Source organism: Cyprinodon tularosa, unplaced genomic scaffold (assembly GCF_016077235.1).
Source record: "Cyprinodon tularosa strain WSP-4 unplaced genomic scaffold, ASM1607723v1 ctg78, whole genome shotgun sequence".
NCBI classification, from domain to species: domain Eukaryota; kingdom Metazoa; phylum Chordata; class Actinopteri; order Cyprinodontiformes; family Cyprinodontidae; genus Cyprinodon; species Cyprinodon tularosa.
In genome coordinates, this window is record NW_024039540.1 from 1,565,578 (window position 1) to 1,591,275 (window position 25,698).

The following is a 25,698-nucleotide window of genomic DNA, read 5'->3' on the forward strand; positions in this document are numbered from 1 at the left end:
AAATTGTAATGTTAAAAATCTAAAAAAAACTTGACAGGTTAAACACTTAAGATAAATCCCAAGACAGAAGTTAATGTCACAAAATAATAACTTTTATTTTAGAGTCACGATATGTTTATAGAAGATAATACTATTAATATAATGTGACTTTTCTAGAGAATAATTATACATAGTTATTTTATACAGGGTTTCACAGTCTTACATAATTTCAGAATTCCCTGACTTTTAACTGACTCAGGATTAGTTTTCCCTGACAAAATAAACGCAGCCGTTTGTCATTTTGGTAACTACATCAAAATTACAGCTAGGTGGACAAAAATCACGTCATCTGGCGGAAAATCACCCGGCTTTTTCAAATCACGAGAGAATGTGTACAAAACAATAAAAATGGCGCCTGCAAGGCTTCTGGGTCGTTTTCATTGAATGTTGGTGATTTTAAAGTAATTTTGAGTGATAAATAATTTTCTTATGTCAGGAGCTTTCATTAAAGCCAGACACATGGTGGATATCACCATTTTCAAGGCAGTTCTGATTATATCAGGTGGCTAAAATATTCAATTTCCCTCTCATAACTTTAGCAAATAATGATCAAATGTCACCAAATCCACAACGTTTTTTGTTGATGAAGAGCGGAATAAACACAGTTAAAGACTTGCAGGTACATTTATTTAATCCCATCTTATGGAGGGAGAACGGATTAATTTAGTCAGCTAAAATATATAGTTCCCTCTTATAACTCTGACAAACAAGGAACCAAAATCACAGGACTTGTTGTTGATGAAGAGAGGAATAAACACAGTTAAGCAACCAGTTAGCAACTTAGTGCTAGTAGGTTCCCAATGGAAAATTACTTGGTCCCAAAGTAATTTCCCATTGGGAGCCTACTAGCACTAAGTTGCTAACTGGTTAGGTAGATGCTTCAGACAAACCGGCCACATCTAAAATTGCTTGCAAACTTTCCACCACAACAATCCCGCCCCCTTGATAATCGACCATTCACTTTATTCACTCTCTCTGCAACCGTTGGAACAGCCGCTTCCCTACGACTTTAAAGAGCTTCTGACGTCAGGTTTTCTGGGGTTAGTCATAGTTCTAGTCATCCAGAGAGTAAAAAAGAGGATGTTAGCTTTCCTGCTACTTTCACCAACACATGAGAAATGTTGATGATGTTCATAAAATCACATTTTGTACATTTTAATACTCACTTCCTTCCATAAAATGATCTCTTAGATTCTCCTCCACCTACTCATCTCCATCCAGCTTCTCACAGGGTACACTAGTGGGGGTCAAAGGCCAGATCCATCATGAAACACTATCACCCCTCTTCCTCCATTAACAATAATCAGGTAATAATGATCATCTCTGTGCTTCAGATATCATTGCCTTGACTGATACATAACCCATTTGTAACTATTAGATGAGCGCGGTGAGTTGTACGGTTGCTTAATGTTAACGCCTGTTGAGGATGACCAGCGGCTCAAATTGCAGAGGTTTTAGTTATAATGTGATCTGGGCTTCTAGCAATCTGATAAACATCATGTAGAATGTCAAGCAAAACAATGGGATCATTAAAATACCAAGATTTCAAACTCAGATAGGATAGTCAAATAAATACTCAGGACAATTCAAAGCTTTTTATGACATCCTGCTTTTATTCAAGGGCCTCTCAAAAGCTTAGGTTTATCCTTATGAATGTTAGAAACATCATTTATGATCATCTTAGTTTATAGAGTCTATCAGAAAGTTGTGTTTCTGATTCCAGCTTTTTAAACTGATAATGTACCTCTAGGCAAGACACTTCACCCAAAGTTGACTACAATCAGCATATGAAAGTATCCACATTAGTGAGAGCTTTTGTGTTGATGGGGCTTTAGTATAAAGTTCTTTGAGGGGTTGGTATGTGTAGAAAAATACTTGATTACTCCATTTACACTAGCCTTCTGAAACCGTGCCTTTTGAAGCAGCAAAACAAGCACGGTAACTGAGAACTGTTGAGTGTAAATGGAACGCAACTGAACTGAACCGTGTCAGACACGACCAAACCGAACTAAACTAGTACTAGTTCATCAGTAGGGCTCGGAACGATTCATCATGAGTATGCCATGACTGTGTCAGCCTACATCAACAAATGCATTGAGGGCGTCAGCATCAAAAAGAACAACACCACCCGGGCCAACCAACCACCCAGGATAAATGGAGAGGTTCGGAAATCGCTAAAAGTCAACTCAGAACTCAGCTTTCAGGTCTGGTGATAAAGAGGCACTGAAAACAACGCGTGCCAACTTAAACTGTGCCATCACATCAGCAAAGCAGAACCAGAGCCAGAAGTTCCAGGATCTTTTCCACCACGCCAACAACACCAGAAGGATGTGGAAAGGCATTTAGATGATCACGGACTACAACACACCCTTCCCCCTGGTAGATTCAGCAAACACTGACTTCTTAAATGAACTGAACAACTTCTTTGGAAGGTTTGAGGCACTACGCAGCACTCCAGCAGTGAAAGCCATTCCACACCAGGGGGAGAAGGCACTAAACCTGGACATAGCTGAAATGAGGAAAACTCTGAGGAGAGTCAATCCGAGGAAGGCCCCAGGGCCTGATAACATACCTTGGCGGGCGTATAAGGAGTGTTCAGATCAGCTGGCTGGTGTCCTCAAAGACATTTTTTAACACCTCGCTGGACTGATCCATAGTGCCAGCATTCTTGTCTTCCACCAACATTCCAGTCCCAAAAAAAGTCCCAAAAAAGCCTCAGGTCAACTTAATCAATGATTACCGGCCTATTGCACTGACTCCCATCATGAAGTGCTTCGAAAGGCTGGTTAAAGAACACATCGTCTGTAGTCTGCCTCCAACATTCGACCCGTTCCATTTCGCCTACCGACGCAACCACTCCACTGAGGATGCCATCTCTGCTGCTCTCCACCTGAGCCTGGCACACCTGGAGGAGAAGAACACCCACGTGCAGATGATGTTCCTGGACTTCAGTTCAGCTTTCAACACCATCATCCCACAGCATCTGATGGGCAGACTGGAACAGCTGGGATTCAATACAGCCCTCTGCTATTGGCTGCTAGACTTCCTCACCAACAGACCTCAGTCAGTCCGGGTCGGACAGAACCCCTCTGATGTCATCACCCTAAGCACAGGCTCCCTTCAGGGCTGCGTCCTGAGCCCCTTGCTGTTCACCCTGATGACGCATGACTGCTTCCCCAGGTTCACCACCAATCACATCGTGAAGTTTGCAGATGACCCCACGGTGGTGGGCGTCATCAGAGACGGCAATAACCTGGACAACAGAGAGGAGGTGGAGCAGCTGGTGGACTGGTGCAAAGATAACCGCCTGATCCTGAACTTAGAGAAGATGAAGGAGATCAGCTTGAACCTCAGGAAGACCCGGCCTAACCACGCTCCACTGGTCATCAACAGCTCAGCTGTAGAGGTGGTCAACAGCACCAAGCTGTCTCACTGTGTTGCTGCAGCGCCTCAGACTTGAAGAAGGTGAGGAGAGTTGTGAGAACAACAGAGGAGTATCATCCTCTTCCTTCCATAAAAGACATTTCATCCCAGCACTGTGTGTCCCGAGCCGGTGACATCATAAATGACCCCTCACCCCCCCACCATGGACTGTTCTCCCTGCTGCCCTCTGGGAAGAGGCTTCACAGCATTCAATGCAGGACCAGCTTAATCCAAAACAGTTTCTTCCCCACTGCCATTAGACTGCTGAATGTATTGTAGATTGGGTTATTGTATTGTATTTTATTATTATATTTATCATATTTTATCATTTTATATATATATATATATATATATATTTAAAAAAATGTTAGAACTGTAAATTTACAGTAATTTTTTCTATTTTTCAAGGCTGCACTTTTAAAAGAAGAAATTGTCCAGTGAGCTGTTTCCAAACGAAAATTCTTCACTTGTGTAAACAAAATGACAAATAAAATCTGTCTAAGTCTATCTGTGGCTTTGTTCTCTGATAACAATGAGCGCATGAGCAGACCGTGTCATCTCCTTTACAGTCAGCTGACTCATATCGCGGGTTTTCCAGCATTTCTGGCTTTACAATTAACAGACCTCTTCACCTGTTCAATTTAATTCAGTTTATTTCTATAGCGTCAATTCACAACACATGTCATCTTAAGGCACTTTACAGTTCACCAGATCATCCAGTCAGATTGATTCAAATCTAAGGAAAACTACTTAATTGCATCGACTCAATCCCTTACACTAAGCATGCTTGTAGCGACAGTGGAGAGAAAAACTCCCTTTTAACAGGAAGAAACCTCCAGCAGAACCAAACGCTTCTACAGACACTTCTTACAACACGAACGTGTCAGCCTATTAACAATAAATGGCATCACAAGGGGATGACCTGGGACGATGCCAAGAGGCTCATGATGGATCTCATCGTCTGTGTATCCTAAGGACTGATTAGACTTTGTTTGTCTCATTCATTTCCCAGAAGCTGACTCTGTTGAGTACTGTAAAAGACTCCTTCTTTGCCTGAAATGCCACAAATGGCGAAATATCACCAATATAAACAAACGTGAGTTCCTGAATGTTAGCAGCGATGCTATTTTTGTTTGCATAATTCCTGCCTTGAGAGCTGTAGAGCTGTGGACCGCCGATAGGACTGTCCACTGTCACTACAAGCGGTGTGAGGAATTGCCTTTGAGTTAATTAGTCGATGTAATCAGCTGGTTTTCCTTAGATAGAAAACTTTTAACCAATCTGGCTGTATGATCAGGTTGAATTATCTTTGAGATTACATGTTTTGAATTTGGGGGGGAAAAAGAGGGGATATCAAAAGGGGGGTGCTCCATCAAAAAAGTGTATCCTGAACACTAACATGAATTTTAAGATTTCAGAATGATTTTTTATCTAAATTACCAGCTTAATACATTTATTATAAATAAAGTTTGGAGAGAGATATTACAAAAACAGAGGCTGAAAACTATTATAAGATACTAATTTAATATAACATACTACAGAGAGGTACAGCAGACCCTAAAACTTATCATGAAAAGAACATTAATGTTTGGCACCACATGCTTCATGAGTGCACAAAAGGCAAACCACACAATGTGCTCTGAATAAAATAAAATAAAACCTCACAAAGTGTTCCAGAAGACAGGAGGAAAAGAGCTTTAATCTTTTTGTTTTCTCTTAATTCCCCCTTGTAATAAAAACAGCAGAGGCAAGCTCAAGGATAATATTAAGCACATAAGTACGTCAGTGTAATGCCAATTTATTTCATCAACGGTATTCATAAGGCATTTAAGTCAATGACACATGGCGAGCAACAGCATAAAACAAAGAATCCTCGTTAAAATAGATGCTCGGCCCTTTTATCGTGCGCTGCATAATTTATTTGGACAGAATCCCTAAGAAAGTCATCAGTGCTCGCTGGCACCATGTAGAACAGTTTTGTTGATCACACAAATCCTACTCATTTGTGTCCCTCTCTAAGTTCCCAGTCACACTGTATTAAGTCAGCACAGTGGAAAAGCACGTTCCAGTGTGTGAAGGAGAGTAACTAGGAAGGACAGAATAATTTACAGCAGGGATTAATCTATATTTATTTGGCTATATGTCTTACTGAAACATTTAAAGAATAAGCAGATTGAAGTTATACACTGCAAAAAACCTAAATCTAGATAAGTCATTTTTTCTTAAAATAAGTGCATTTGTTCTTGAATTGAGGAGGTAAAAGAGACATTTTGCCAATGGAACAAGACTATTTACACTTAATAAATAAGAAAACACAATTGCATTGTCATATTTCAAGTGCATATTATCTAATTATCTTATTTTAAGAGTAAAATTACTCATTCCATTGGCAAACTATCTCATTTACCTACTCAAATTAAGGGTGAATACACTTAACTTAAGAAATATTTCTAGATTGTTTTTGCAGTGTATCTTGGTGAAGATACTCAGTCATCCAGCTCATAGTCATACCAAAACCTACAATTAGACTTAGAAAGACTTTATCATTTTGTACACAAGTGTATGCAAAAAGAAATTTCGTTCAGGACAGCTCTCAAGACATTTTCATTTTTTAAAGTGCAGCAGTAATAATGTAAATATGCCACTGTATAGTTACAGCTCCAACATTCAGGTTTTTTTTTTTAAGTCTAAGTCTAAGTGTTGCCGAGGTGAGCAGCATAACCTGAACTTTGGTTGTAGGTGTCTTATAACCTTTTTTTAACGGACACCCTACAGCCAATCAGAATCCAGTATTCAATGTTCTAATCAAGACTTTAATGACCAACTTCCAACTGGTGAAGAGAAGCAGTTACACTGCAAAAAATCTAACTCTAGATAAGTCATTCTTTCTTAAAATAAGTGCATTTGTTCTTTAATTGAGGAGGTAAAAGAGACATTTTGCCAATGGAACAAGACAATTTACACTTAGAATAAGAAAACAAAATTGCATTGTCTTATTTCAAGTGCATATTATCTAATTATCTTATTGTAAGGGTAAAAATACTCATTCCATTGGCAAACTATCTCATTTACCTGCTCAAATTAAGGATAGATACACTTAATTTAAGAAATTTGTACTTATTTCTAGATCGTTTTTGCAGTGTAGCCTGAAGTTGCTTCGCCAGTAGGGAGAAGATTACAGCCTGAAGAGGCGGGATTTCCTGAAAAGCAGCCAATCACAGGCGGGGTTGCTTTTCGGGATGAAATAATAATCTGAATAATCATGATTAACCTTTTATTTAGATAATCAACAAACTAATTTATTGATCGATTAATCGTTAACTGGAGTATAGAGGCTCTAAAACGTGCCTTTTAGCTGACAGAGTCACTCACACTGGAACAAAATAGAAATCTAGATAAGTCATTTGTTCTTAAAATAAATGCATTTGTTCTTTAATTGAGGAGATAAAAGAGACATTTTGTGAATGAAGGCAAGTTAGATTTAAAATAAGAAATCACAATTGCATTGTCGTATTTCTAGTGTATTTTATTATTTCATTTTTATTTTTATTTTAAGAGTAAAAATACTTATCGTATTGGCATAGGCAATTACCTTTTCAAAACAAGAGTAAATACACTTCATTTAAGAATTTTTTACAATGTAGAGCAGTAATTATATGAACATTCTGAAAATATATATAAATATTTTGCATTTAAGATAAAAAAAAAAAAAAAAAAAACTTTTTATCTTGTCAATGTTTAAAATGATTAAATAGGATTGTATAGGTGCTTTAACACTTTGGAGTTTTCCTGATATTTAGACCATTTAAATGTACGACCATCGGTACCCAAATGCACCACATGCAGCTGTTTGGAAATCTGACCTTGCAAGCAAGATGAATTGTTGCGAGATTTGTCATTTATATAAAAAAAAAAAAGTCAGGAGGGCTGTCTGATGATCTGGACACACTTAGCGCCATTAATGAAGATCCGCTCTCCAGCTGCAAACAGGTTTCCACATGTTTCACATCAGGCTGAGAGTGACTAAAGCACGACTGTAGTACCGACCCAGAGCGAGCTGAACTCTGCAAAAGCACAGCTGGACCAGCCTGTAGAGCAGAGGGGCAAAATGGAAAGAACAAAAAGGTGCTAAATTAGTATTAACATTATAATTGTTATATTTGATGCAAAGAGGGACACACACTGCATGAAAAGTGGGATTTTCGTCAATATACGGCACTGTAGATTGTCGTGGAATTTCAGGTTAGCGGCAGTTTACGGCAATTTGCAACCTTCGCCGAAAACTCCCGTAAATTGTCAGAAATTGACGTGGAATTTCTTAGGCAGTGTTCCCCCCATGCCTCCCCCCCATGGAATTCTAGGGGAGGCTTTAACATGTTAATGAACATGCTGTGAGCTATACAAATGCAAACCAGGGTTGCAGGGGGGGTAAAACCCCCCCTGCAACCCTGGGTAAGAAAATCTCTGATACAAAGAGATCAGGTATAGCCTCTTACATTTTAGCTTGAATTGATTTATTTAATTAAAGTATAGAGACCAAAACAGATCTTTAGCTGACAGAGCAATACATTTAGAGCAGTAATTATTTTTTTTTTAAAATTGCATTTAAGATAAAAAATAAAATGTTGTCTGTCAATATGCTCAATTCACAATTACTTAAGTGGAAAAGTTTCAAGAAATGATTCTGAGATGATTCACTTTATAACATGGCGCATTATCCTGTTGGAAGTAGCCATCAGAAGATTGGTACACTGTGGTCATAAGGACATAGGTCAGCATGCTAAATTGGTTTTAAGTGGCCCAAAGTGTGGCAATAAATATCCCCCAAATAGATGGTAGAAATAGATCAGGCTCAGTATAGCCTAATTATAGACTCTTACATTTTAGCTTGAATTGATTTATTTAATTAAAGTACGCTAGATTACTGTGTATGCAAATGTTATGTAAAAAAAATACACAAAATAATTTACTTCAAAAATTAGTTTTAATCAGAATCAGTTGGCTGTAATGGTTAATTTTTTTTTTTAGATTTCCACTTTTTTTTTTTTTTTGTTATTGAATATATAAGAAAACAATAACAATCTCAAATAACAAGTCAATAACAAATATTTCAATACAAGAAGAAATATCACAACTCCTGCTTTTGAAAAATAAAATTAAATGCACAGGCTGGAACAAAGTATAAAATAAAATAAAATAAATAAAAATAAATAAAATAATAATAGTAGTTAAAGTAAATTATTCAGTGGGGACTACCAACTGAAATTCTTCAATTAACTAAAACAATTTAATTGCATTTAAATTCTGCATCTTTCTCAGACATCTTTTGAAAAGGGAAAGTTCATTTTTGAGAGCAGAGATTGAGAGGGAGCATTTTGCATAGCGACATTTATGGATATAATACTTTGTTACAATTATTAGAATATTGATTAAAAATTCCAAATTTTTTTTCTTTAATGGATAAACCGAATTAAATGTTTTGCCAGGAAATAAAATCTAAATTTATTGTTTTAGAAGACAGAAAGGTTCGAAGTTGATCCCATAAGTTTAATACTTCTTTACATTCATAAAAAAGATGTTTAGTTGTTTCCAATTGAGTTGTACAAAAGCCACAATTCTCAACATTAAACTTAAATCTCTCTCTTAAAAACTCATTTGAAGGATATATGTTATTTATTATTTTAAATTGTAATTCTTTATATTTAGGAGGAATTGGGAATTTCAAATAATTTGTCCTAATTTTGACTATCATAGATTTCTTAAAATTTTGTAAGAGAGCTGTGCTTTTTGTTCTTCCTGGGTACATATTATTTATAGAATATTGATTCAAAAACTTGTTGTTGCATTTATTATCTCTAATGTCCACCTGCTCAAATTCAATCTTATGGAGACAAACAATTGCAATTGCAAACAATTTATAGGTGCATTACCGCCACCTTCCAGAATGGAGCGACGCGAGCTCTTCTCGCGAGTCCTTCCGTATAACAATGACGTCGTATGTGATTGGAGGAGCCTGATGAGCCTTCGGCCCCATCGTCCAATCACGTGTGAGCTTTTGTGCACTACGACTTCTCGCGAGACCAGCATATTAGCAGACATGTTTGTGTTACTACACTTAGAAGAACTTAATCTCCAGTTACCGTGTTTGTATTTTGTTGTTACGTGAACAATGGCTGCACGACGTCTCGCGTTCAACTCGCCTCCAACTGCTCTTAGTCCACAACTTTCGGCCAGCCCGCAGACTGACGAGAAGAAACTGCTGATTGCTATCAGCGGACTGTCTCGTCAGCTTGCCCAACGACTGCCGACATGAATGAGCGCTGGAGAATTCGATGCACTCCAGGTTGTAGTCCATAGAGGACAAGATGGCGGCTCGGCAGTCGAGCAACTTTGCGGGATATACGAACTCGAGGAAGAGAAGACGGGTGCACAACGCCACGCTAGCGGTAAATATAAGTTCGATTACTGGTAGCTATGCTAAAAGCAGCCTAGCTTAGCTAGGCAAGCTAAAGGCAACCTAGCCTAGCTAGGTAAGCTAAAAGCAGCCTAGCCTAAAGCTTTATTAAAGTGTATTTTTTGTGATTCACAGGAATCAGTATGCCGTCTTAACAACTCGGAGACTAATTGCAGGCGCTATGAACCGGAGCAGGGGTAAGGTTTAAAGAATATGCTTTCATTCTGCGGTAAAAGGACATGGATACCGACCATAGCTGTACTTTTTTTTTTCTCACAGACTACAGTCGCCTCACAATGAGGCGGTGACCTCCTATTTGCTCGGATTTGCACGATGTTGATAAAGACGACATTGTGTGTAAGTGACTTGTTTTAATGTTTTCTCCTTCCTTGTTACTGTGACTTGCGTTTGATTTTATTTTTTTTTATTCATACCTCTCATTTGTTTTCCAGCTGCCTGTAAGACGTATTATGAGACGGTATGCAGGAGCTTCAGATACACGCTGCTAGCCAGCACGCTGCGTGCGGAGGCTGCCAGGCTATCTGCTCGGAGTCGGGACAGAAGAAAGATGGTAAGACTTTATTTGGTGACTATTTTTCAGGTGCATTGATAGATGTGTTGTGTCCGTATGCAGTGCGCTGATTCATTGTTTTTTTTTTTTCAGCTGCTGAAGGCGAGGCAGAGTGTGTTGGCAGATGAGGAAGTGGAACTCTGGAAGTCCGCCGTCGTCGGCGGTGTCTCTGGATGGATTGTACGGTCGCCGCCATTTCGTAGGCCGGATCTCACTGAACTCTGTGTTAAGCTGCAGTCCCGGTTAGAAGCGATGCCGAAGTACAGGGCCACGCACAGTAGGCGTCTGCACATCGGACCTGCCTCGGAGGGAATGCTGCCTGTTACCTCCAACCCCGATGAAGCAAACGGACCGTTCACGGAGTTTTAATTTTTAGATACGCATGTGTTTGGATACGCGTTGTATATAGTTGTGTGTGTTTTAATAAAGCTCTTTCTTTGCATAAACAGCTTCCTGGCAAATGTTCATTTCCTGTATAAATTCATTCATGTCCTTGATGGTAGCATAATAATTGTGTAGTAGTGTAGGATAACATAAATACACAGCATATGAATGAATAAATATATGAATGAATAAATATATGAATATATATATATATGAATGAATAAATATATATGTAAATATATATATATATGCCAACCAATCACGAGCGACTTTACTTGTTTAAAAGGAAGCGGTTCCGTCCAATACTCAGTAAGAAAATTAAAGCCTGGCGTGGCCACGTGTGGTTTTGCTGCCAATCACGAGCGATTTCACTTGTTTGAGAATAGTGGTTTCAGCCAATACTGAGAAGGTTATTCAAGCCAGACCTGGCCAGCCGCGCGGGTTTGCTGCATTCATATGCTAATTAGGGCCATTAGTACAGCTGATCGCTCTCCACATACGTCAGAGTCCGTTTCCGACAATTTGTGGCACGACAAACGCGGACAAGCACGGGTTGCAAATTGTCGGAAACTGACGAAAATCAGGCAGATCTGCGGGAGTTTACGGGGGTTTACGGGGACGAAAATCTCACTTTTCATGCAGTGACACAGATGGACAAATACACTGCAAAAATAGAAATCTAAGTAATTATTTCTTAAAATAAGTGCATTTTTTCTTGAACCGAGCAGATAAGTGAGACACGTCTCTAATAAAACAAGACAATTTACATTTAAAGTAAGAAGAAACAACTTAAGTCTCTTATTTCAAGTACATAATATTTAATTATCTCATTTTAAAAGCAAAAATTGTCCTTCCATTAGCAGATCATCTGATTTTTCTATGCAAATTAAGGGTAAATACACCTATTTAAGGAAATGTTTTACTCATTTTCAGAATGTTTGTGCAGTGTATACATATTTATAAACACAAGCTGTATACACTGGAAAAAAATTATCAAGAAATAGGTAAAAATGTCTTAAATTAAGTTAATTTACCCTTAATTTGAGTAGGTAAATAAGATTCTTTGCCAATGGAATGAGTATTTTTACACTTAAAATAAGATAATTAGATAGAATGCAGTTGAAATAAGACAATTGTCTTAATCAAAATGTCTCTTTTACCTCCTTAATCCAGGAGTAAATGCACTTATTTTAAGAAAAGATTAATTATCTAGATTTTTTGATATTTTTTTTTTTGTGTAAAATTGAAGACTACACTGGAAAAAAACGAAATCTTGGTAAGTCATTTTTTCCTTAAAATTAGCGCATTTGTTCTCGGATTAATGAGGCAAAAGAGACATTTTGCAAATGGAACAAGACAATTTATATTTAAAATAAGAAAACAGAATTGCATTTTCTTATTTCAACTGCATTTTATCTAATTATCTTATTTTAAGAGTAAAAATACTCATTCTATTGGCAGATAATCTCATTTATCTGCTCAAATTAAGAGTAAATACGCTTAATTTAAGAAATTTCTAGAAGGTTTTTTTTTCCAGTGTAACTGATATGAATGGAAAAATGAGCAGCTGCACAGCCTTCCTCCTCTTGCAGGAGGTACAGTTTCTGCCATTTGGTTGCTCTCTTCCTCAAACGTCGACCCTTCAACATTTAGCAGGATATGAGCCACTGAAAATCACCGTCCAGAAACCTGGAAACGATTTAAAAAAAACAGCAGCAGTGTCAGTTTTTTTTTTTTTTTTACCTTTTGTTGTTAAATAGCTAAATGGTGTCTGAACATTTCCATCATTAAAGATGGGAACAAGCTCTATAAATAAGAACACTCATTTATTTGACTGGAAATAACATTTTGTACCTTAAGATTTCATCAAAATATTATAGAAAATAAGTAAATATAATTTTCTAATGAAATCTCCCCTCCTGCTGTTGGAACAGATTCAACATCATTTCAGTTATTAATTCATGTTTTTTTTTGCTCATGAAAGACGGTGATGTCTGAGGATATGTTTCCATTATAGACGTCTGAAATCCTTTTGTTCATCTCAGAAAATTAGATTTTATTGTAGCCTCCGTTTTATCATTCAGGCAGTAACCCCCCCACCCTACAAATCCCCATTTAAATACTTTGTTTATTTAGTGAGGGGATAGAAACGCTGTACTGTAGAACATAAAAGCAATCAGTCTGCATGATTTAACAAGAACCTGTGTCCATTAAACAAACCGCAGCACTTCTGGAGGAAAACGCATCAGCAGTTTCTCCACCGACCTCCAATCAAAGTCTCAAAAAAAGACACTTCTTGTGGGGAACGGCGGAGAAGGAACTACGAACGTTAGGAACATCACCGACGGGAAAACAGCTTCACTAAATGAGAGAAGATGAAGACAATTTCAGGGTGTTTTCTGTCTTTGTGTTTGTATGCTGGGAGGGAAGGGGGGGTGTCTGCCTATGCCTGTGTGTATACCTCCTGGAGGCACAAATGTCAGCTTTGAGCAGTTTGTGGACTCCCCACTAAGCTCTTGGACCGCTCTGATCCAGATTTGTCCTATCTTCTGGACTCTTGGCATGGCACGCATGAGCTGTGGCCATCAATGTGTCATTCAAATGCCATGGCTTCACACTCAACACTCACTACAATGCCCATGGATATCAAGGTTACGTCTTTAGTCTGATAACTCATCTGCAGTTTAACAAACTGCTTCAATATACCGATATCTGAATTATTACATTAAAATATTATGGGTGGAGGAGTCGGTATTTTGTAGTCAATATCTTGTAAATGTATGTAAGAATTACAGGTGTAATGAAACCCCCCCCCCTCCCCCACACACACACACATGCACAGAGTGGGGTGGCACCGCACTGCAAAAAATTTAAATCTACATAAGTTGTTTTTTTCTTAAAATAAGTGCATTTTATCTTGAATTGAGGAGGAAAATTAGACATTTTGCCAATGGAACAAGACATTGGCCAAATACACTGGAAAAATGACCTAGAGATCAGTAAAAATTTCTTAAATTAAGTGTACTTACCCTTAATTTGAGCAGGTAAATCGGATGATTTGCCAATGGAATTGGTATTTTTACTCTTAAAATAAGATATCTAGATGAAATGCACTTGAAATAAGACATTGCAATAGTTTTTTCTTATTTCAAATCTAAATTGTCTTGTTCGATTGGCAAAATGTCTCTATTACCTCCTCAATTCAAGAACATATGCAATTATTTTAAGAAAAAATGACTTATCTGGATTTAGATTTTTTCCAGTGTAGTGCATATTATTTAATTATGTTATTCTAAGAGTTAAAATACTCATCCCATTGGCAAACTATCTCATTTACCTTCTCTAACTAAGAGTAAACACACTTAATTTAAGGAATTTCTACCTACTTCTAGATAATTTTTTTAGTGTTGAAGGAAAACAACAAATATTTCTTATCCGGAGAATATTCAACAGTGCAAACACACTGGAAAAATCAAAATCTAGATAAGCCATTTTTACTTATAATAAGTGCATTTGTTCTTGGATTGAGGAGGTAAAAGAGACACTTTGCCAATTGAACAAGACAATTTACACTTTAAATAAGAAAAATCTGTCGCATTTTCTTATTTCAAGTGCATTTTATCTAATTATCATATTTCAAGAGTAAAAATACTAATTCCTTTGGCAGATCGTGGTATTTACCTGCTCAAATTAAGGTTAAATACACCTAATTAATTGGAATTCTTTATCTTTGCATCGTTTTTGCAGTGAAAGGAAATATTTAATCTTATGTGTGCATATTGCTGACTATGTAAAACTTACAGCAGGATATAGAGCAACAGATTCGCCACATAGCGACAAACCCAGAAAACATCCAAAGGGAGGCGCCGAAAAATCATGACCTGCAGCAGAAGAGGAACAGCAACAAAGCTGGTTTTAACGGATGGATAATTCATCTAAAATATACGACAGGGTAGAAGGGCCAGGCTACAGATTTTTTTTCTTCTATTTCAAGAATAAAGTCATAAAATCATGAGAATAAAGTCGTAAAATTATGAGAAACAAGTTGTATTTTATGACAACTCCTACAAGAAGCGCTTTCTTTCCTAAAATGCGGAATGTTGAGCATTATGTGAAGTTATACTTTAGCATTGGTTTGACAAATAAGGAAATATTTTAGCATCAGCATCAAATTGGGCAGGATGTCAAAGTGGACTCAGGTTGCTGATTGGTGGAGCTTAAAGCTTTCTTTCTGAATTCTCTTTCTATATTCTCGTAATGTAATGACTTTGTTGTTGAAAAGTTGTTATATTATGAGACACCATACAAAGTCTTTTCTTAAAATTATTAATAAAGTCATAATATTATGAGACAAAATAAGTATTTTTATTAAGACGGCAGCTTTTATAGATTTATCAACTGAGATGGGCTAAACTGCAGCCAGAGCTTTTTAACTGAGGGGAAAAATTGAATTTTCTTTGTGGAAGTTTACAGTAAAATTGTCTTAATATTACAACTTCCTCCTTGTGATGTTACAACTTTATTCTGGTTCCAAAAGAGTTAAAAAAACAATCTACTGGACTTTGTTTCCAATTTTGAAGACGTTTAGCTTCCCATTAGGAAGCTTTTTTAATTCAAATGTCAGAAATAGCATTGAGTTTGAAGCTTTACAGTAGTAGCCATTTAATATTTCCCCACTTTCCTTGATGGGCCGTCGGCTGGTCCCCCACAATTCCTTTTTAATCATCTAAAATATTCTTTCAGTCATGATTTGTGAACATTAAGATCTAAAGAGAAGCATCATCTACTAGTAAGACCTTGTGATTCAGTGAAAAGGGGGAGTCAAAGTGAAAAAATATGCTCGCCAAGGAGAAGGAGGCGGTCACTCCAGTGGCTGGAAGTTGGAGGGGATTTGCTGGGAGCTGCAGGGAAGTGGACTGCCATTCGGCTGGCGTTTGACTGGAAATGACCATTTTGAATGGCTGCTACTTTATATAGTAGCCCAACAACTTGTTTTGGCTTAGAAAACATGCAAATTGAACCAGAAGAACGTGTCCGCCCCTTAGGAATGGGGAGTCGCTTTGGGTTCTTTGTTAGCCTGCAATAGCCGATACTGGGCTATGCCTCTGAAAGGGCGGTTAATAGGGGCAATGTTTTCAAGCCTAAAACAAGTTTTTGATCACCTCTATAAAGCCTCGAACTCAACGCTGTTTCTGACATTTTGAATTGAAAAAGCTTCCTGGATAGGAAGCGAAACGTCTTGGGAGCAAAGTCCAGTGGATTGTTTATTACGTTTTTTTGGAATGACTATGACCTGGATAACTGAGAATCTTCACCAGCAGACTTTATTCTGGTATTATTTCTAGTTTTATCTCATTATGTTTGGACTCTAATCTAACAATGTTACCATTTTACTCCTCAAAGATTTGATTATATGACTTTATTTCCATAAAATTTCAACCTTATTCGTTTAAAGGTATGATTTTATTCTCATACACTACAAAAAGGATCTATAAATAAGTAAAAACCCCTTAAATTTTGTGTATTTACCCTTAATTTGAGCAGGTAGATACGATTATTTGCTAATGGAATGACTGTTTTAAATCTTAATTAAGATAATTAGATAACATGAACTTGAGATAAGACAATTAGGTGTGTAAATCACACCCATCATGGTGATTCGATTCAGTATCAATTTCTTGACCCAACAATTCGATTATTTTCGATACTCAAGAAAACACCATGGTACGATTCGATTCGATTAATTGGTTGTTTTTTTTACCTTACAGGATAGACAATGTTTGAAATTTGAAAGCTGTAATATCCTTATGCTCTTTATTTGAGAAACAACAGCAAATAACAGAAGTAGCAAAGTTGTATTCCACCTCGACCTATGAACACCTCACTCACTTAAAAAATAATAATGCCTCTATGTTTACGCGAGTGTTTGTGTTCAAGCAGAAAGAAGGTAGTGGCTAAAGGAAGCGAGGTACACTGGGAAAAATCAAAATCTAGATAAGTAATTTTTTTTTTAAATATGTGCATTTGTTCTTGAATTGAGGAGGTAAAAGACACTTTTTGCGAACGGAACAAGATAATTTAACTTTAAAATTAGAAAACGCAATTGCATTGTCTTATTTTAAGTGCATTTTATCTAATCATCTTAGTTTAAGAGCAAAAATACTATTTCCATTGGCAAATCATCTAATTTACTTACTCAAATTAATGGCAAATAAACTTAATTTAAGAAAATGTTACTTATTTCTAGATCATTTTTGCAGTGTAGGAGGGCAAAATAGGTTTAGAGCCACCGCAGCACGGGAGTCAGAATTACATCCAGGAGGAAATGAATAAAAACAGACTAGAGGAATAAATAGACATGAATCGATTCTCTTGCGGACGTGTAAATGCATCAGATGGCTGTTGGATCGATGCATCGATACAAAACGATTATTAATTAAACCCTTAAAGACAATGCACTTGTTTTTTTCTTATTTTAAATGTAAATTGTCTTGTTCCATTTGCAAAGTGTCTTACTTACCTCCTCAAGAACAAATGCACATAAAGAGATTTAAACATTTTGCAGTGTAGATTTATTACTATACCTTTATTTTCATAGCTTTGGGAACTTTTTCTTGTAATTTTGCAACTTCCATCTTACTGCCAGGACTTTATTATTTTAATATTATGAGTTTTTGTTATTTAAAAAAATGTAGATATCTCAGTATGACCCTGATGCTAAAGCAGGCTTGAAAGAGGCTGCAGTGAAAACTTTATCTCTGAGCCTAAAATAGAAAGTCCAGCAGCGGCTGCTTGTCAGTATAATGATAGACACGGACGTCAACAGAGGGGTCAATCTTCCGGCCCCCTCCTGTACTTTGACAAAGAGGGAGGGGGGGCTCTAAATCTACTCTGTGACAGACAGGAGCCTGACCTGACAGCAGATCAGAGCGCGCGCGTCCCCGGCAGGGAACCTGCTGTCTGTGAGGATCTTTAGTGATGTAACACACTTAGGTGGTGGAGTGTTAGCCGACCGGGTGTGACATGGACAAGCAAACCCATAAAAAGCCTGATAACGTGCACGTGACTGCCGCACGCACGGCGGCGGCGGCCTATAAGTACTGCGGGATAATGGGGGAAAAAGTAAATAAAAGGGAAAAGGAATCAATAACCAACAGACCACCAGCACAGAAAGTGTCACAAAAAAGAGAGAATGTAATAAAATCCTCAAGAGGAGTGAAATATTGAAGACTACAGCAAATGTAAATATTTTCCACAAAGTATCAAACTGTGGGATGTTTAAAATCATATTTCATTGGGACTTTTTTTAAAGGCTGCACGCAAAACTAAACAATGAATACTTCTACCGTTGTTACATGTGGCTTTCATTTTGTTTAATAAATAATGTAATGAAATCTTTACAAACACCCAGAAATGAGTCACATCGTTCAGAGGGATGTTTTTTAAACACACAGCATGAGACCAATGTTTCAAAGTTAAAACCAAAAGCTTTGAAAGTAACCGAAACCGAGGCTTTATAAGCCGACTCACGTAGTAAAACACTTTAAATATAATCTTCCATCGCATGCAGGTATTTAAGTTTGTGCTCTGCACATATTTAAATCCAAAATGCAGCAAATAAACCTTAAAAAAAAAAAAAGCATTCACTCAGGTTTTGTCAGCATTTTTTTTTTTTATCACGGCATTAACTATTGAAACAAGTGCCAAGAAAAGCGATGATGCACAAAGACTAAAAAAGCCCAAAAGTGCTGGCACTGTCAGATTCAGGTATTGTTAAGATATAAAAATTAAAGTGGAAGAAGGATAGGGAGAGTAAAGAGCTGGTGGCAAAGAGAGGAGCAACAATGCAGCTTTGGCAGCGGATGGCAGGAAACAAGAGGATGAAATAAACACTGGAAAAAATAGAAATCTAGATAAGTCATTTTTTTTATAAAATAAGTGCATTTGTCCTTGGATTGAAAAGGTAAAAGAGACACTTCACCAACGGAGCAAGACAATTTACATTTAAAATAAGAAAACACAATTGCATTGTCTTATTTCAAGTACATTTGATCTAATAATCTGATTTTAAGAGTAAAAGCACTCATTCCATTGGCAAATCATTTCATTTACCTACTCAAATTAAAGGTAAATACCCTTAATTTAAGAAATGTTTAATTATTTCTAATTCGTTTTTGCAGTGCACTTTGTTTCTGCACTCCAAAAAACTAAAATCTAAATCTAAAGTCCATCCATCCATCCATCCATCCATCCATCCATCCATCCATCCATCCATCCATCCATCCATCCATCCATCCATCCATCCATCTTCTTCCACTCATGCGGGGTCGGGTCGCGGGGGTAGCATCTTCAGTAGGGAGGCCCAGACGTCCCTCTCCCCAGCCACTTGGGATAGCTCCTCAGGGGGAACCCCAAGGCGCTCCCAGGCCAGCTGCACTGGAAAAACGATCTAGAAATAAGTAAAAATTTCTTAAATTAAGTGTATTTACCCTTGATTTGAGCAGGTAAATGAGATAGTTTGCAAATGGAATGAGTATTTTTACTCTGAAAATAAGATAATTAGATAGTATTCACTTGAAATAAGACAATGCAATTGTGTTTTCTTATTTTAAATCTAAATGGTCTTGTTCCATTGGCAAGATGTCTCTTTTATCTCCTCAGTTCAAGAAAAAATGCACTTATTTTAAGAAAAAACGACTTATCAAGATTTAGATTTTTTGCAGTGTGAGAAACATAGTCCCTCCAGCATCTAAATGAGTAATTTTTTCTTAAAATAAGTGCATTTGTTCTTGAATTAAGGAGGCAAGTAAAACATTTTGCCAATGGAACAAGACAATTTACACTTGATATAAGAAAACACAGTTGAATTGTCTTATTTCAAGTGCATATTATCTAATTAACCTATTTTAAGAGTAACAATACTCATTCTATTGGCAAATAATGTTATTTGCCTACTTAAATTAAGGGGAAATACACTTAATTTAATAATTTTTTAGTGGTTTCTAGATTGTTTGTGGATGCACTTGAAAAAAATCAAAATCTAGATAAGTTTTTTTTTTCATAAAATAAGTGCATTTGTTCTTGAATTGAGGAGGTAAAAGATACATTTTGCCAATAGAACAAGACAATTTACACTTAAAAGAAGAAAAAAACAATTGCATTGTCTTATTTTAAGCTCATTCCATTGGCAGATCATCTTATTTGCCTACTTAAAGGGTAAATACACTTAATTTAAGAAATTTTTACTAATTTTAAATAAGCTGATGAAGGTTCTCAGTCATCCAGGTCATAGTCATTCCATAAAAATTCAAAAAAATTCAAAAAATATCCACTGGACTTGGTTTTCAAGATTTGAAGACGTTTCGCCACCTCTCCAGGAAGCTTTCTCAATTCAAATGTCTGGATCCGCAGTGAGTTTGAGTCTTATATGGACAAGGCCTTGTATTGCTTGGAAACATGCAATGGTAACCGATGAATGGGTCGTTTAGTTCCATCGTTAGCCTGTAATATCTGAACCTGAACAGGTTCAGATATTACAGGCTAAGCATCCTTGCAAGCAATACAAGGCCTTGTCCATATAAGACTCAAACTCACTGCGGATCCAGACATTTGAATTGAGAAAGCTTCCTGGAGAGGTGGCGAAACGTCTTCAAATCTTGAAAACCAAGTCCAGTGGATATTTTTTGAATTTTTTTGAATTTTTACGCAATGATCTAGAAATAAGTACAACAATTCTTAAATGAAGGGAATTTACTCTTAATTTGAGTAGGTAAATAAGATAGTTTGCCAATGGAATGAGTATTTTTACTCTTAGAACAAGATAATTAGATAATATGCATTTGAAATAAGACAATGCAATTATTTTTTCTAATTTTAAATGTAAATTTTCTTGTTCCATTGGTAAAGGGTCTAACTTACCTCCTCAATTCAAGAAAAAAAATTACTTATTTTAAGAAAAAATTACTTATTTAGATTTACATTTTTTGCAGTGTGTTGTCTGGTTTTAAATCCTGACATGTTCTACACTGCAAAAACGATCTAGAAATAAGTTAAAACTTCTTAAATCAATTGTATTTACCCTTAATCTTGTTTGGTAAATAAGATGATCTGCCAATTGTAAAGATAATTAGATAATATGTGCTTGTAATAAGACAATGCAGATGCTTTTTCCTATTTTAAATGTAAATTGTCTTGTTCCGTTGGCAAAGTATCTCATGACCTTCTCCATTTAAGACAAAATGCACTTATTTTAAGAAAAAAAGGACTTATTTAGATTTCAATTTTTTGCAGTGTATGACTTGGATAATGTACTGGCTGAGAGCTGTGAGGCAGTACGTATTTTATTTTCCTTCCTTCCCAAAGCTATTACTATCATTACAATGTGAATCCCAGGGCCCCGGTGGATTTGCTTTCAATGTAGTGCCAGCTCTCACTAAAGGAAAGAAAAAAAGTCCACATGGAATAACTAATCTCTTTCAAACGGGTCGCAGCCGGCGCGGACATGACTTTGCAAAGAGTGAGCGATGCATGGAGGCGGTGTTGGGGTGGGGAGGACGGTGAAATTATATGCTCAAAGTTTAGTTTCAAAACACTCGTGCCACATGTCCCTTTGATCCACACCGCCGAGCATTAATAATCAGCCTCTCCTCCAAGAACGTATCAGATAGAAGACAGACAAGATTACATAGAGAGCAAATATGTGTCCCTATTATCCTGCCAAGGAAGGACTGACAAAAGCAGAGGTGACAGAGTGAGAGCTGGAAACGAAGGGTGGTGAGGAGGAGAGCGGGATGTTTGTGGGACATGGAGGGGGGTTCCTGAGCAGAGGAGAGTGGCAAAACGACAACTCATTATCCCCAAATCCAAAGCATCCCAAACACACACACAGACGCCTGCATGAAGTATGAAGTACGGCTCCCACTTCCACTCGCATTTTGTACACCGCTTTCGTTTTGCGTGCTCCGTCTCTGTCTTCCAGCTTTACTTATTTATGGGACTTTACAAGTTCCTTGGCGTAGATGCAGAGCATTGCAGTTTATGTCTAATTTAGTAAATATCCTTTCGCCAGTCAGGCCTGTCAGCCATTGTTTTCCTCTCTACCCCCCCGCCTCCTCTTCCCTTCCTTGGTGACAAACAGAAAGCACGGTTTGTTTCTAAATGCCATATTCTCTCTGATTCGCACCCTTTTGTTGTTTACGGGTGTCGCTGCAAAAGTTTAAACTTCTGCACTGGAAACAATGGAAATCTAGATAAGTTATTTTCCTTAAAATAATTGCTTTTGTTCTGGAATTGAAAAGGTCAAATGGAACAAGACAGTTTACATTTACACTGGAAAAAAACGGAATCTAGATATGTGATTTTTTCTTAATATAAGTGCATTTGTTCTTGGATTAAGGAGGTAAAAGAGACATTTTGCCAATGGAACAAGACAATTTACATTTAAAACAAGAAAACACAAATGCATTGTCTTATTTTAAGTGCATGTTATCTAATTATCTTATTTTAAAAGTAAAAATACTCACTCTATTTGCAAACTGTCTCATTTACCTACTCAAATTAAGGGTAAATACGCTTAATTAAAGACATTTTATACTTATTTCTAGATCGTTTTTCCAGTGTAAAGTAAGAAAACACATTGCATTGTCTTATTTCGAGTGAATATTATCTAATTATGTTATTCTAAGAGTAAAAATACTCATTCCATTGGCAAACTATCTCATTTACCTACTCAAATCAAGGGTAAATACACCTAATATCAGAAATTTGTACTTATTTCTAGATCGTTTCTCCAGTGAAGGGGCAGAAACAAAGTCCTCTCTTAAAATAAGATATTTTTTACTCTTAAAATAAGTTAATAATTGTCTTGTTCCATTGCAAAAATGTCTGTTTTACCTCCTCAATCCAAGGAAAAATGCACCAATTTTAAGAAAAAATGACCTATCTAGATTTAGATTTTTTTCAGTGTAGTGCCTGATACCAGGCCAGCTGTGTGAGGAAGTGTCAAGCCCTCATCCTCATTTAATGCAGGGGGGGGTAATAGCCTGCCTCATAGGCAGACAGCAGTCTCCTTTGCAGTACCCTTCGTTAACGATCACAGCGCGCCGTCGGTGGCGTTCAGAAGAGAAAAAAACACCAAGAAAGAGGATGATGAAATATATTTTGAATGTTTTATGGAAAAACAATCTGACACAAAGTAATATTCATCTCCGATGAATCCAATATTCTTTTAGGAATTATATTAGATGGTATCTATTATATATTCCATTGTGTTCCCATCTGCCCTTTTCTGGATCTAAATTATGTGCATTAGTACGTAAATGGGCTAATGCCTGGCTGTATTTAGCTGGCTACATGCCGTGAATATATTCTCTGCTTCAAAAAGTAATTGGTAATTACAGTGGTCATTTAGGCAATCACTGTCTCCCCAAGATTCATGTCATTCTTAAAAATAACTAGCTCTTAACCTTTGACAGAATTCTACAGAAACTGTTCATCATCGCCCCCGCTTTGATTAATTTCTACACTCACACACACACAGTGGACGCAAATACGCTCAGAAACAAAGCTGAGCACACACCTACAGTAGGTACCGGCACAGCGGCGTTTAAAATGGAGGCCTCACATGTCCGGAAATAAAAAAATAAAAAAAGAGATGATCCCCATCCTGCCTCCGACACCATTAGTTCTGATTCAAAAACAGTCCAGCTACACATATCACAGGTCATTTAACTTATCTGCCCTCGTTCACCCACCCCACATCCGTCCATTTATCTCCCCCCCACCCCTCACGCCTGCGTCAGATTGATCTCATTCACGCCGAACGCTTAAGAGTTTTCATCTATTCTCTTCTTCCCTTCAATTCCTCAATTCTCCTTCATACAGCCGCTATCTCCATGCATAATCATTTCCGTAGACAGTGGTGGTGGCGAAGGATCGCTGCAGTGCGTGAGACATCATCAGGCTGTTTACTTCCGATGCCCTAAGTTCTCTAAACAACTCTTTTGGCTTTCAGAGGAGAATATATCATTGTTTTCCTGCTGCCGTCACCCACCAGCGTTTCAGCAATTTTACAGTAATAAGAAGGTCTAGGATATTTCATAAATTCTTCATTTCCCTTGTAGTGGTTTTTATGAATTTTTAATGCTAGAGCTAGTGACCTCATCCTTGATTTATAGAGCATAAGCCAAATGGAAAATAAAGCTCTGTGTAATTTTAGTACAACATGATCAAAAGACTCAGACTTGGTGACTCAGGTGTGAAACTTGTTCCTCTGTGGGGAAAATTAACATTTTAATGTTGCCATGAAGTTACTAAACAGTGAGGCTACACTGGAAAAAATCCAAATCTGGATAAGTCATTTTTTCTTAAAATAAGTGCATTTGTTCTTGGATTGAGGAGATTAAAGAGACAGTTTGCCAATAGAAAAACACAATTTACATATAAAATAAGAAAACACTATTGCATTGTCTTATTTCAAGTGCATATTATCTAATTATCTTATTTTAAGAATAAAAATATACTCATTCCATTGGTAAACTATCTTATTTACCTAGTCAAATTAAGAGTAAATACACTGGATTTAGAAATAAGTAAAAAAAAATCTTAAATTAAGTGTATTTACCCTTAATTTGAGTAGGCAATGGAATGAGTATTTTAACTCTTAAAATAAGATATTTAGATCAAATGCACTTGAAATAAGACAATGCAGTTGTTTTTTTCTTATTTTAAATGTAAATTCTCTTCATCCATTGGCAAAATATCTCTTTTATCTCCTCAATCCAAGAACAAATGCACTTATTTTAAGAAATAGCTAACTTATCTAGATTTCGATTTTTTCCAGTGTACCCTTAATTTAATAAAATGTTACTTCTTTCTAGATCCTTTTTGCAGTGTAAGAAGCATTTAGTCACTGATCTGCCAAGTTATCCTAAACTGCAAAAAAATTAAATCTAGGTAAGTTTATTTTTCTTTAAAAAAGATCATGTTTTCTTGAACTAAGCAGTTAAGTGATACACTTTGCCAACACTGCAAAAATAATATATAAATAATTAAAAACCTCTTAAATTAAGTGTATTTCCCCTTAATTTGAGTAGGTAAATAAGATGATCTGCCAATGGAAGGAGTTGTTTTACTCTTAAAAGAAGATATTATGATAATAATATGCAGTTGAAATATGAATGCAATTGTTTTTTATTTAAAATGTAAATTGTCTTGTTTTACTGGCAAAGTGTCTCACTTACATACTCAATTCAAGAACAAATGCACTTACTTTAAGAAAAATTGACTTATCTAGATTTGGAGGAGGAATGAAATAAGGCAATTTATGACCTCCGGTGTATCGATGTTAAATGGGTGCGACCTAGCAACCAATTGAAGCGTTATATTCAACATGGATTTTCTTGATGCTCAGAAGCGACCGGCATCCATTGAAAAACCAGACACTGATGGCAACTCCAGTTAAGGTGAAAAAAGTAAAAAAAAAATAAAAACTTCAAGTAGCAGCAGGAGCTACGAGGATGAGCAGAAAGTGCTGCAGTTCTGTGTTTTGGCCACAGGGGGAGATATCAAACTAACTCTGCCATGCCTTTTTCACTATAAGAAACTAGTAAAAAAAAAAATAAAATCAGGAAATCACATTAAAGGATGTTTAAGGAAATTTTTATTTGCACATTTTGGTGGAAAATAAGTGTTTGGTTACCCAAAAAAAAGATGTCTGACCCTCCCAGACTTCTTCTTTAAAAAGCTCCTCTGTCCTCCACTGGTTCCCTGTATTAATGACTCCTATTTGAACTCATTATCTTGAAGAAAGTCAGCGTTACGTCGATTT